At 45.4% G+C, this 14,606-nt stretch overlaps 1 protein-coding gene across 2 annotated transcripts in view; it reads left to right on the forward strand.

Annotated features, from left to right (window-relative positions):
- Positions 1 to 14,606, forward strand: part of GLI3 (GLI family zinc finger 3) — a 281,034-nt gene that overhangs the window by 43,347 nt on the left and 223,081 nt on the right. The window lies entirely within an intron of this gene.

Consider the following 14,606-nt stretch of genomic DNA (forward strand, 5'->3'; position numbering starts at 1 on the left):
CTTGGTGGCAGTGGGAGGAGACAAGTGGAATGCACTAGAGACACGAGCTTGAGTTTGGCAGGGTGTATGGGGGTGAAGGAGGGACAGTGAAAGAGGCAGTCCAGGACTGTAGGGTGGGCTTCTTGGGTAGATGGTGGTGCCTCTCGCTGAGACAGGAGCGGGAGCGCTGTTGGAGACTCTAAGGGCCTCGCCTTGACAGGTGGTTCACCGCCATCCAAGTGATTGGAACCTTAGAAAAGAGGCTTGGGTTGGAAGTGTTGATGGTCATTGGGAAGGCGTGAGGTCACGGAAGCAGAGCAGGAAGACACCACTGTAGGCCTGAGCCCCATGGGACAACAGTGCATACCCCCAGACAGAGGAAGAAATGTTGTCTTTCTGAAAGAGCGTGGTTAAATGAGAATGTGTGTAAACCATCAAGTTTGGGCCCATCCTTTCTAATTGTATTTATGTTTTCCTTCTTTCCTCAGTTTGTTCTCCTCATTTTGATACTGTACAGGCAAGAATGTGTCCATAATAAGGTTGATCAGCATTAGAACAAATGCAGTGTGAGAGGGAAGGTTCTTCTGAAAAAAAAAAAAAAAAATTGCTCTGCAGCGTTGACACTGGCTGGAAAGAGGGCAAGGCACAGAGATTTATGGATTTTTAAAAGAAAATTTTTAAGGTTTATTTATTATTGAGGGACAGAGAGAGACAGAGCATGAGCATGGGAGAGGCAGAGAGAGGAGGAGACACAGAATCTGAAGCAGGCCCCAGGCTCCGAGCTGTCAGCACAGAGCCCGACGTGGGTCTCGAACTCACAGACCATGAGATCATGACCTGAGCCAAAGTCAAACGCTCAACCAGCTGAGCCACCCAGGCGCCCCCCATTTATGGATTTTTTAATGTTTATTTATTTATTTTGAGTGAGAGAGAGAGTGTGTGTGTGTGTGTGTGTGCACGCAGCGAATAGGGGGGAGCAGGGGGAGAAAGAGAGGGAGAGAGAGAATCCCAAGCAGACTCCACACTCAGTGCGGAGCCCAACGCGGGATCATGACCTGAGCTGAAATGAAGAGTCAGATGCTCAACCAACCGAGCCACTCAGGCACCCCCGTTATGCATTTTTAAAACGTAAAAAAATCAATATTATTGTCAAGGGCCAAAAAGCAAAAGTATCCATAGGAAAGATAACTATCAGCTTATTTGCTGCTTTTGTATTTCTGGGAGGGGCAGGAGAGAGGAAGTCCCATTTTCTTAAAACTATCTGAAACAAATATGGGAACATGTTCACATGGCTTAAATCTGGGTTGTAGGTAGCCTGGAAAATTCTACCATATCATTATTAGTACTTTTCTGTACATTAGGAATGTTTCATCATTAAAAGTTTAAAAAAAGAAACAAAAATCAGATGGGATGGTGTGTATGCTGACTGCCTGGGTTGTTCAGCTTTAGGAATCCTTGGAGACCAGACAGGTCATAACAACTAGTAATAAACCAATAATCAATGTGTTTAAAAATAAATAATGAGTTAAAAAGCGTGAGAGTGTCCAGCCAGCCATCCACGCACATCGCTGTGTTCGGAATCCTGGCCTTCGGTGGCTGTGGATGTTCAGATAATTCTCCATTAAAAGTTGCAAAAACAAAATCGAAAACCTCTATTGCTTGTCTGCACAGAAGAGGTCCACAAAGAAGCAGGTTCTTTCTACACGGAGGTCTTTACTTTCTGCTCACCTTTTGCTACAAGTCTAATTCCTGAGTAATTGGAGTTAGGAGTGTTTTGATTTTTTTTTTTTTTTTCCTTGGAGCTGCTGATCAAAGGTGTTTCCATCCAAATGCAGGCGGGATGGCGCTCACAGAGGAGGGGGCTCACGGGCAAGGGGGAAAAGGGGTGAGCAGCGCTTTGGGTCCAGGAGATAGAAGCTTCCTCCAGGGATTTTTAAAAACCCCTTTTGAATGGGCTCATTGTTTATAAGAACAGTTCCTTAATGGAAAAACAAAAAGGCAAGAGGGTCTGTAGCTTGCTTTTCTGCTTTTCTGGGCTGGCCTCATTGTTTATTTGATTTATCAAGTCTCTGAGTAGTTGCTCTGCTCTGTGACCTTCCTTTAGCTATTCCTTTAGAGTATCCATTTACTTTATTTAGAAACATAATATTTAAAAAAGCTGGAGCTGAGTCAGAAAATCATCACCTTTTTGATGTGGCCGTTTCCCCGTCTTTTGAAACCTTAAACTTGCTAAGAGCCCTGGAGCTGACTTGCAGTCTCTGAATCAACAAGGATTTCTGGGTCTGGCAAGGGCTCCCAGACGGTGGGCGGGCCTCCCGGGCCTGGGAAGCCAGGAGGGGGCAGCAGGTCTGCCCCAGGGTCCTCCAGTCTGGTTTGCACACAATTAGAGAACGCAGTGCCCGGTGGATCTGGTGCTAAGTGGTAAAGAAAGGGCTGCAAAGGGCCTCAGCTCAGGTGGTGTTTGGACTGTGGGGGAGCCCGGCGGAGGAGGCCCCCCAAAGTGAGGCTGGAAGGCCGGGCTGGTGTGCTCATCTGAGGAGGCGGCAGCATCATTTAGTACAGCTGCTGGATGATTCCTCGGCCTCGCTTTTCCAGGTTAAACGTGCTGTACGTATGCTGTCTTTTAAAGAGGTGTTCTTTTTTCTAAGATAATTTTTTTTAAGTTTATTTATTTATTTTGAGAAAAAGAACGAGAGTGCGCAAGCGGGGCAAGGGCAGAGAGAGGTGGGGAGAGAGAATCCCAAGCAGACTCTGCACGGTCAGTGTGGAGCCAGACGCAGGGCTCTAACTCCCAAACTGTGGGATCACGACCTGGGCCAGAATCAAGAGTCAGATGCTTAACCAACTGAGCTGCCCAGGTGCCCTGCGAAGATATTTTTTTTTTTTAAAGGTTTATTTACTTTTGAGAAAGACAGTCCACGAGCAGGGGAAGAACAAAGAGAGAGGGAGACACAGAATCTGAAGCAGGCTCCAGGCTCTGAGCTTGTCAGCACAGAACCTGACGCGGGGCTCGAATCCGTGGACTGTGAGATCATGACCTGAGCTGAAGTCAGACACTTAGCTGATTGAACCACCCATGTGCCCCTAAAATAATTTTTAAATTATTTTTTATACATCTGTTCTTCCCTTTTTCCCTTGCCTTTTTTTTTTTTTTTTTTTTTTTTACTTTTTACTTTCAATGACAAAGATTCTAACTCTGAAGTTTGAAGACCAAAAACTAGGTATCAGACATGGTTTTGTCACCTTAACACAAGAACTGTTTTAAACTTTAGCCTATATTCTTTTGAGTCTTCATACCCCTGTTGCTTTTAGGTTCTATGCGTTCTTTTGCATTTTGCTTATGTTTCTCGAAATAAGGGGCCACCAAAGGCGTACACAGAACTCTATTAAGAAGGTGCTTGTAGGAACAATGAACCGCATGGACCCAAGCCTAGAGAAGACTGTGACTGACATCTGAAAGGACAGTTTACTCCCAGCTATTAACATTTCTTGACTGGATAGTCCCTTTTGTTTCTCGTAGAGGAACTTTAGAATCACGTTATTAAACTCCGTCTCTCCACCCCCCCCCCCCCCCCCGCCCCCTGCAAGGAAATCAAGCATCAACAAAAGTAATATTATCTCTGTAGTAGATTGTGATAAGAATTACATTAAATCTATTTATTACTTTGGGACTAATTGACATTTTTATGAAAAATGGCATGTCTCTATTCAGATAGGGTCTTGTTTGTGACTGTCAGAAAGTTTTTGTATTTTTTAGTGTCCTCGTATGGGCTGTATGTATTCCTCAATGTGTTTATTTCTTGGCATTGTTGCTTGAGTTAGGAGTGTGCCCTTAGGTTTAATTGGGAGGTGGGGGTGGAACTCGAGGGGACGTGAGGACTTGGCTTTCAGATGGCCTGCTTCTCCCACCGGCTCTGCCATTTGCCAGCAGTGTGCCTTCTGGTGAGACAGGTAATCCTGCTGAGTCTTGGCTTTCTCACCTATAAATGTGGATAATAATGGTATCTACCTCTTAGGGTTGTTTTGAAAATTAAACGAGCTACTGTGTTAAGAACTTCACACCATTTCTGGCAGTTAATGCATGTTCAGAAATGATCTGTTTCTATTAACTGGTAATTGCTAGTAAATAGAAAAGCTGTTGATTTCTGGATATTTATTTTCTATTTTATGGCTATATTAAATGTCTTATTTGTTTTATTTTTCTGGTACATCTTCTTGGCTTTCTAGGTTACACTGTAACACCGTGTGCCAATAAAAATATTTTTCTTCCCTTTTCAATTGCTGTATACTTGATTTCTGTTTTATATCTTGTTGAACTGCCTTCAGCCTCCTGGATAATAGTGATTAAGAGTGATGATAACTATCTTGGCTGTTATTTATTTATTTTTTATTAGTTTTTTAATCTTTATTTTATTTTATTTTGGGGGAGAGAGAGAGAGAGAGACAGAGTGAGAGCAGGGGAGGAACAGAGGGAGAGGGAGACACAGAATCTGAAGCAGGCTCCAGGCTCCGAGCCGTCAGCGCAGAGCCCGACGCGGGGCTCGAACCCACGAACCGTGAGATCATGACCTGAGCCGAAGTCGGGTGCCCAACCGACTGAGCCACCCAGGCACCCCTCTTGGCTGTTACTTTAATATTATTATTATTTTTTATCATGCTAAGGGAATATCTTTCTAGTTTGGGTTTGGTACTTTTGTAACATTGGGTGTTGGATTTTACCAAATACCTTTTTCATAATCTTTTGTTTTTGTGATACATGGTTTTTCTCCCTTGACCACGTGAAGATCTTTTTACATTTCTCATAATGCTAATTTTAAAATCTCAGTGTATTTAAACTAAAAAAAAAAAAAACCCATTACACCATAACAGTTCACCCACACCCCTTTCCCCTGCCTCTGGCAACCCAGATCTCTTCTCAGGATCTTGATTCAATGGGCTTCGTTTATATATGTGTTTCTTTATATTTAGATTCCACATGTAAGAGAGATCATATGGCACTTGACTTTGACATATTTAACATAGCATAATGCCCTCAATGTCCGTCCACAGTGTCACAAATGGCAAGATTTCATTCTTTTTTATGGCTGAATAATATTCCTTCCCTATTGAGAATGTGACTGCAGTGAACATGTGTGTGCAGGTCTCTTTTCGACTTAGTGTTTTGTTTTCTCTAGATAAATACCCAGAAATGGAACTGCTGGATCAGATGGTAGTTCTAGTTTTAATATTTTGATGAACTCCCTATGGTTTTCTATAGTGGCTGCACCAACTTCCATTCCACCAACCAGTGCTGTATAAGAGTTCCGTTTTCTCTGCGTCCTGGCCAACGCTTGCTATTTCTTGTCTTTTCGATCCTAGCCATTCTAACAGGTGTGAGGTGACCCCTCAGTGTGGATTTGCTTTGCGTTTCCCTGATGATGAGTGATGTTGAACATCTTCCCACGCGTGTGTTGGCCATCTGTGTGTCTTCTTTGGGAAATGCAAATCAAAGCCACAATGAGATATCAGCTCACACCCGTTAGAATGGCTAGGCTCAAAAAGACAAGCAACAGCAAGCGGTGGTCAGGAGGTAGAGAAAAGGGAACCCTTGTATATAGCACTGTACCTCACATTCTTGGTTCCTTTGTCTTGGATTAATTGACCACATATGTGTGGCTTTAGTTCTGGGCCCTCTATTCTGTTCCATTGATCTCTGTGTTTGTTTTTTATGCCAATACCAGGCCGTTTTAATTACTATAGCTTTGTAACATGGTTCGAAATCAGGGAGTATGATGCCTCCAGCTTTGTTCTTCTTTCTCAAGATTCTTTGGCCATTTGGGATCTTAGATGGTTCCGTACAAATTTTAGGATTGTTTGTTGTCTTTCTGTGAAAAATGCCATTGGAGTTTTGCATTGACTCTGTGTATTGCTTTGGATAGTATCGACATTTTCACAGTATTAATTCTTCTAATCCATGAACATGGAATTCTTTACATTTGTGTCTTCAGTTTCTTTTATTAATGTCTTGTAGTTTTCAGTGTACCTCATAATATTCTTAATCATGTTTTCTGGTGTAGAATCTACTTGATTCTTGATGTGATTTCATTTGCTAATACTGTACTTAGGAGCCTAGTAGTTTTACTGTTTGTCTATAAGTAGTTTTAATTTTTAGTTTTTCTCCTTCGTTCACGTAGTGCTAGATTGTGACATTAGAATTGCATTAGTTTTTCAAATGAATTGAAATTTTTTTTCCCAACGTTTTCCTTTAGAAACTTTTTCGTAACACGAAATCATCTGTCCTTTGGAAGTTTGAATGAATTCACACCTAAGACTACCAGGAACTAGGTCTGAAGCCTTTATTGGAAATCCTCTTGAGTGGCTTTCCAGTTTCTTTGTTGTTATTGGATCCTTCTTATTTTCCGGCTCTTAATTCAAGATTTTATGATCTGATTGCAATGAGTGCTTCATTAAAAGAAACCAAGAGCTCTTCCTTATCCAGAGTCCTATCTCCTCCCCAGCTGGTGCTTGTTATTTTCTGTCCTTTTAATCGTCGGTGCACTTGCTAGTGGTCCTTCCGTTTCATCGTGCCCTTGCCCCGCAAACAACCTGCTTTGAAATGTTGTGATAAGTTATAATGGTTTTCAATTTGCCAAGTCATAGTTCTTTTGACGTCGCTGTTATTTTCACTTATTCCTGCTTTCTTTTTTACAACTTCTAAAAACTTGGCATGTGAATTCGTATATTGGATTCTGTAACAGTAAAACTGCTTGCACCACCAGTTTGGTTACCATCTACGATGACTGTTTGTAATCGTGTGTGCAAACGTAAATATATTTTGCATTGTGCCTGTAGTTTTGCAAGCCATGAAATTGCACGTGTGTGTATACACTTAACTCTGGAGCATGAGCATTCATTATAGGATGTACCTGAGTCTGTCAAGACGTAATACGATATGCTGGCTCTGGGAAAGACTGAAAGAGCGTGTTGATTTAGGCCATTGCTTCTCGGACGCCGAGAAAGGAAATGGTTCATTCTGGTGCTGCTAATTGGCAGGGAGGAAGACAGACTCCTGTTATCCTTGCTAATTTACCCCAGGACTCTGTAAGATTTTGGTAAGGATATTTTCACTTCTGTGTCATCAGGTCTTAACTTGCTATTTTTTTTTTTAACTTATTTCCTTTTCTTTATTCTTCAAAGCCATTGGAGTACAAAGTGGTTGTTCATACTAATACTTTATGTGCTTGAAGATACACGTTACGTTATCCGAACTCCCATATTTTATTTTCTCCACTGATCGTTTTATTTTGTTTTGGGCTGATGGCAGCTTTTCCTGATTACCTTTTACAAATGGAGAACAGAAAAAAAAAAAAAACAACCCAAAAACTTTACTTTTGGAAGAGCATGATTAGTACTTAGTGCAAGAGCTTGGTGATGTTAACTGTTGACCAGATCGTTCACTTTTGTGGTTTCTTGTCTCTTTCTACCTTGTTCTTACACCTATTGACTTTCTGCACCGCTTCTCCTGTATAAGGATTCTTTTTTTCTTTTAATGTTTATTTATTTTGAGAGAGCAAGAGAGGAAGAGAATGCATGAATGTGCACGCAGGGGAGGGGCAGAGAGAGAGGAAGAGAGAGAATCTCAAGCAGGCTCCATGCTGTCAGCACAGAGCCTGATGTGGGGCTCAATCTCACCAACTGTGAGATCATGACCTGAGCCCAAACCAAGAGTCAGAAGCTTAACTGACTGAGCCACCCAGGTGCCCTGGATGAAGATTTCTGTACATTGCATATTCTTTTCTTGGTTGATGATTGTACAGTTTGAGTTTGCTCCTCCAAATATTCCACTGGTTGGTTGGAATAAATTTACTTTATCAGTCTTGTATTGTCATTTACTTAGAGTTAGTTTTTTAGATTTTTATCAATAAATAATATAATAGCACTGTGGTGTTTTGCCTTGCAGCTAATTTATCGTTTTTCTCTCTGATTATTTGCATATATTTCTTAAACTGGAATGGCTGGATCAAAGAATACATATTCAGAAAGGCTAAACCAATTTACCCTTTCACCAGCAATGTGTACATTGATATTTTTAATCTTTTACGAGGCAGTAGATGAAACAATAGAGTCCTTCTCCCCTGCTGGTTTTCTCAGGCTGTCGTAACAAATTATGACCAACGAGGTGGCTTACAGAAATCTATCCTCAGAGTTGTGGAAGCCACAAGTCTGAAGTTGAGGTGTGGCCAGGGTCATAATCCTCTCCGGGGAAGAATCCTGGCCATCCTTGGTCCCTGACTTGTAGCTCTAGCACTCTAATCTCGGCCTCTGTTTCACGTGGTGTTCTCTGTGTTTGTCTCTGTGGCTACTGGCCTCCTTGTAAGACACCACTCGTTGGATTTAGGGCCTGCTCCAATCTGGCATAACCTCATCGAATGCAACTAATTACACCAGCAACAACCCTCTGCGCAAATCATGTCACATTCAGAGGTTCCGGGTGGACACGATTTTGGGGGGGACACGTTATTCAAACCAATACAGTTGCTTTGATTTTGATTTCTTTTTTTTTTTTTTTTGATACTAAAAGTAATGTAAATCTCATTGGAAAAGTAAAACTCCTCAGCCACAGCCACAGGAATGACTGATTACGGAACTTATTTTACTCTGTGGTGGCGGCATCTCCAGGGATAAACCTTATTCTTGATTTCTTGATAACCTTGTTTCTTGATTTCTTCTTCCTTATTCATGTAGATATTAAATAGCCATATCCTACATCTCAAACTTTAGCCCTTCAAAAAATAAAATATATGCGGGTTTACTTGCATAGGAGGCGCTTCCCTTATAATTTTATTGCTAACACTGTTTCTAATGATAATTGTTAACACTACTCAGTCGTTTTTATTCTAGAGAGCACAAAAACCTTTAAAAGCTCTTTTTAGGTATTCTTTTATTTAATCCCCAAATGTAGATCTCATAAAAATGAGATGTCCTAGGATTTGAAAGCTGATATGGTGTGGAACCGGAAGTTAGGTCTGTTTGCACTCACTGAAAATTCAGGTTTATTAAAAATTTTTTAAAATGTTTATTTATTTTTGAGAGACAGAGAGAGAGCACAAGTGGGGGAGGGGCAGAGAGAGAGGGAGACACAGAATCTGAAGCAGGCACCAGGCTTTGAACTGTCAGCACAGAGCCTGATGCAGGGCTTGAACTCATAAACCATGAGATCATGCCCTGAGCCGAAGTTGGACGCTTTACCGACTGAACCACCCAGGTACCCCTGAAAATTCAAGTTTGTAAAGATGGTGTTGTCTAGGTTTAGAGGCCACCTCAGGTTATTTGTTGCAGATGTTGTGGGCCTTTTCATGGCGAGACATGATGAAGGACTCTGACTCCCGTCCCCTGGCACAGTCACACTGATCGGCCTCGAAGTCAGTGGCTGTCTGTCTACCGCAGTTTCGTCTGGGTGGCCGTGTGGTTTTCCAGCTTTCTGTCTACCGTGTCTTCCTGCTGCACATGACGTTGCCTTGGGAATGGAGAGGACCTTGAAAGTGCCTTTTTTTCCAGTGCAATCAAGAGCTTCACTGTCTTTTCTGTAAATCTTTCCTGTGTACCTGCCTGTGCACTGTGCTGGTCACGAGGGATGCTCACCAAGGTGAGGAGGGCAGATTTCAAGCAATGCAAACTTCCGCCGGGCAGAGGAGAATACCTCCAAATTCTTTCATGATGCCATTAAACCAGTATTCTGGTTGAGAGTTTTTAAAAATGCTGGGGGGGGGGGGGGGGGGCGGGGGAGACAGGAGAGAATGATCGCTTATTTCATCAGAAGGGAGTTGTCAGGGAAAGCCGGCAAGAGGAGCTCAGATCCGATTGCTTTTTGTTTCAAATGCGAGCTTCTGTAGCGTAAAGCGGTGGTTTGTAAGAATACTGTTTGGCTCTGGAGTGCCCAGACACACTTGGAGCTAGAATTTCATACCTGTGGTTGCTGCCGATATGCTCGGGCTTGTGGGATCATTTGCTTAACACAGGGTGACAGGGAGGCTAAATCCTCAGCCCCTGCTCCTCTCTGGGCACCAGCCAGCTGTTACAGAAGTGGCCGCCATAGTGCAGAGAGGGAGCCAAGTTGACTGCGGGAACAGGTCAAGCCCCTGGGCTCCAGGAGGTCATGTTTGTCTAGATGGTCAGCCCCAGAAAGCAGGTCCTGGATGCTGACACCAGGCTGTTTTCTTTTTTTGTTTTTTAATCACAGTTTTGGTTTTGGTTTTGGTTTGTTTTTAATGTTTATTTATTTTGGAAGGAGAAAGAGAGAGATGGAGCGTGAGCAGAGGAGGGGCAGAGAGAGAGGCAGACACAGAATCTGAACCGGGCTCCAGGCTCTGAGCTGTCAGAACAGAGCCCGATGCGAGGTTCGAACCCACAAACTGTGAGATTGTGACCTGAGTCGAAGTCGGAAGCTTAACCAACTGAGCCACCCAGGCGCCCCTTAATCACATATCTTGGCACTAACAGCCTCGGTCGCCAGCTAGAGAGGACCACTGGCTGGTGGGGCCGACCACGCACGCATCTGTGTATCAGCACGTCTGTGATGCGATCGTCCAAGGGAAGCTCGGACTCACGGGTGGGTCTGGAATGCACGAGCAAGGCATGTGGATATCTGTACATTCTTAGTGCTGCTGGACAGCAGCTACAGCTCACCGATAGCATGAGACCTGCACAAAAAAGATCTCTGAGCATCCTGCCGTAATGATTAGAAAAAGGTGGCTTTTGGTGTAGGGCTCAAACTACCACTTTAAAGGTTTCTGGGCATCTGAAGGGATGCTGGAGAAAGGACGCAGGAGAACATGAGAGTGTGATGGGGAATTGGAAGTGGTCTTTTACTTCGATTTACTTCCCATAAGCCTAGAAAAAAAAAGATAGTGGCTGGATTTCAACAAGAATACCACTTGTAGATCTGAACAGGTGTGGATTCTGAAGACCCCTGGGAAACGTGGTCTCCAGAGGCAGCACCACCTTGGCCAGCTGGGCCTTGAGCCCCAGGCACTGAAGTATATAAAAGTCCAGGCTGAACAGAGGACTCAGTAGCACAGGCAGAAAATGCCAGGCGTGCTGACCTCCCAAGCCCACGGACCTACATGCCTGGGTAGAGGGGGGCCCGTGTCCCCCTTAGCAGCGTCGTGTGTGATACAGGTTGCGTTTTGCGTGAGGTGGAGCTTGAAGTGCAGGATGTTTCTTCCAGAGTGCCTTGGAGATGGTGGCTGTGAATGGGGAGGAGCCGAAGTGGCTGCAGGGAGATGTCCAGATGCACTGAGGGCCCAACACCAGCTTTGGCTAGCCCCACAGGCAGTACTACACCTGGAATGGACTGTAAGCATTGTCCTGGGGTGGCCAGATCTCCATATTCCGATATAGGTGAGTCATCAGGTGACGGTTGCTCCAGAAAGGAGGGTGACCTTGAAGAAGGCGGTACTCTGTGGCTCAGGTGATCCCTGCATGGGCTGAGCTGAAGGCTGCTGGCCAACAGCAGCTGGGGCAACAGGTGGTTCAGTGAAGGGAGATCTGCATTGGGCATTTTCTTGGTCACCACAATATATGTGTGTGTGTATGTATATGTTTATGGATGCATACGTATATTTATGTATGCATGTTTGTTCCTTTGTTCATTCATTCATTCATTCATTCATTCCCGGAAGCAATCCATCAGCCAGTGTGCACTGTCCACTTACGAAAACCAAGCAGTGTTGCAGGTCCTGGAGCTAAAGCATTGAACAAAGCGGGCCCTGCACTGGGGACCCAGCCAGCCTTCCAGTCGGAAGACCGTCGGTACACAGGACATGAGGGTGGCAGGTGGAATGGATGCTCTGGCGGTCATGGAAGGACTGAGATGGGGAGGGGCTGAGGGCGAGGAAGCCAGGAGGCACGGCCGTGGGAGCAGGGAGGAAGAGCCTTTGGGCCGAGCGCATGGCCAGGCCCCATCGGGAACACAGGCGCCGTGTGTTCCAGAATAGAAACAGAATTGTAAGAGAGGGGGAGGCATGGAAGGAAAGGAGACCGAAGCAAGGAGTTTAGATTTTATTCTAGGTAGGATGGGACTGACTCAAGGTGTGGAAGCAGAAAGGAGCTCTACTAGAGAAGGCACTTTGCGGAGACGCTTGGCACGTGCCGTTCCTGTTAGGTTTGGTGGGACTCACTTCGACAACAGCCCTAACGAGTAGGTGCTGTTGGTCCCCCGGTTTGCAGGTGAGGAAACCGAACACAGGGTAGATGACTTTACCACAGGGCTGGAAAGTGGCAGAGCTGGGGACCCACACCTAGGACGTCGTGTTTCTGATCCTGTGCCCCTGACCTCCTGAGTTCTGGGAAGATCGCCTGATTAATATGCGGGGTGAGGGTAGGATTCCTGCCTGAGGCTGTTGAGGTGCAGGTGGTTTCGCTCTGGAGACGGACAGAAGCGGCTGCCAGGCTGCCTTCGTGATGGGCAGGTGCAGAGGAAGGGGGATGTGGGAGGTCAAACAGAGACGAGGGGGGAAACTGAGTCCTGGATTTTGACTTGAGCCACTATGCAAGATAAGTATAGATCTGACTGGTTGCATCCTATATGTTCTTGTCCATTTGGGGATTCTGTTGGGGGAAGTCCAGGCTGTTACAGGTCTGTTGGTGACCTGCAAGGAAAACAAAACTGATTTACCTGTAAGGGACATGGATTCCTGCCAGGAACCTCTTCCCCCACTGCTGTCCCCAGAAATGATTCACTTTCCAAATGCTTGCTTGTCCTAAACCATTGCTATGGGACTGGTTGGGGTAAGAAAAGGCCGTTTTGAGGTGCCTCGGGTCCCTTCTCCACTCACCCCCACAATGAACAGTCTGGCACATGTGAACCTTTTGCGTGTTGCCACCTGTCATGGTGCCGTTTGCCAGAACAGAGTGAAGGGCAGTTACAGAGGTAGGCACCACTTACATGGTACTGTTTAACCCTGGGAGGATGCTAAAACCAGTCTTTTTTTTCATTAAAAATTTTTTTTGTTTATTTTTAAGAGAGAGAGAGAGAGAGAGAGAGAGAGAGAATAAGTGGTGGGGTAAGGGGGGGGGGCAGAGAGAGAGAGAGGGAGACAGAATCCGAAGCAGGCTCCAGGCTCTGAGCTGTCAGCACAGAGCCCAAGGTGGGGCTTGAACCATAGGATCATGACCTGAGCCCAAATTGACACGTAACCGACTGAGCCACCCAGGTGCCCCTCTTTCCCTTTTTACACCTGCTCTGGCTTCTCTCCTGGTCTCTTGTTGCATGGACTCTGCTTTGCAAGGCCATCAGGGACCCCACGTTGCTGACTCCAGTGGTCAGCGTACAGCACTTATCGTACTTGGCTTCTTGGTGGCGCTGGATGTACCTCGGGGTACTTTCTTTATTTGACACCTCTGCCTGCTTTCTGCTTTCTGGCCACTGCCTATCCGTACCCTTTTCTGGCTTTTTTTTCTCTGGCCTTTCGATTTGGGGTGCCCCGGAGTTAAGTCCTGGGTCATCCTCCCTCTCTCAGTTTACTCCTTTAGCAACAGTAACCAGGCTTATGAATTCAAATACCATTGATTTCTTGACTTGCTCATAACTTCCAGATGTATTCTTTTACCCCAGACCTCTCTCCCCAGAACTCTAGACGTGTATATTCAACTCTTAGATGTTTCTGTTGCAATAATCTGATAGACCTCTTAGACGTGAGGTTGAACACTGAGCTGATTTCCAGCACTCGCACCCTAACCTGCTCATGCCCACTGTTCTCATCCCCCGTGGATGGCAAGGCCATCTTCCAGTTGTTCAGGCCCCAAAGGTTGGAACCGTATCCTTTCTCCCTCTCTTTCTCTTTGCACACCGACCCCAAGTCTAGCTTGTTAGGGAATTTGGTCGGCTCTGCTTTCATAAGCCACCTGCTCCCTGCTCACCACCTGCTGCTCCTTTCCGGATGGCAAGTAGCCCTGAGCCCTGCCTCCATCTTTGCTTCTCTGTGGTCTCTTGTCAACGCGAAGCCAGTGTGAGCCTTTACAAGAAGTCAGTGGGATTGTGTTGCTCTTGAGCTCAGAACTCACTAATGGTCACCATCACTCGGAGCCAAAGGCCTCTGTCCCTCCCCTGCTACCCACACTCTCTCCCTCCCTGTCTCTGCTCCAGCCACACTGGCCTGCGGGCCGTTTTGGAGCCTCTTGTCCAGCTGTTCCTTCTTCTTCTGAATCCGTTCTGCTAACTCCCTTACCTCTTTCGGGTGTGTTTTTTGGTGAGCTCCAGGGGGAGCTTCCGCCTGTTGGCCTCCGCATGGCCTCCATGGCCTGATTCCACTTACACCACTTATCCTTTTATTTCTCTATAGCTCTTGATACCCTCTGACAAATGCTGCCCGCTTGTTCTATAACTGAGCTCCCAGTGATGGGGATCCATGTTTATTTTGGTGGTATAGCCCACATTTTGGAGCTACGTCTGGTGGGGCCCTTCTGCTGTGCTACTGAAGAAATAGCTCTCATTGCCTCTGGAGAGGGGATGATGAGTTCCTTGGAGATCAAAGGCAAGGTCATTTTGTTTTGTTCTGTCTTAGCTTAGGTGGCGAGAGCAGGCTATCTTTGCGAAGGCACCTATTCCAGTGTGGTCAGCACCGTGGCTTCTGCAGCGCTGGTAGCTG

This window comes from Panthera uncia, chromosome A2, assembly GCF_023721935.1.
Source record: "Panthera uncia isolate 11264 chromosome A2, Puncia_PCG_1.0, whole genome shotgun sequence".
Lineage (NCBI taxonomy): Eukaryota > Metazoa > Chordata > Mammalia > Carnivora > Felidae > Panthera > Panthera uncia.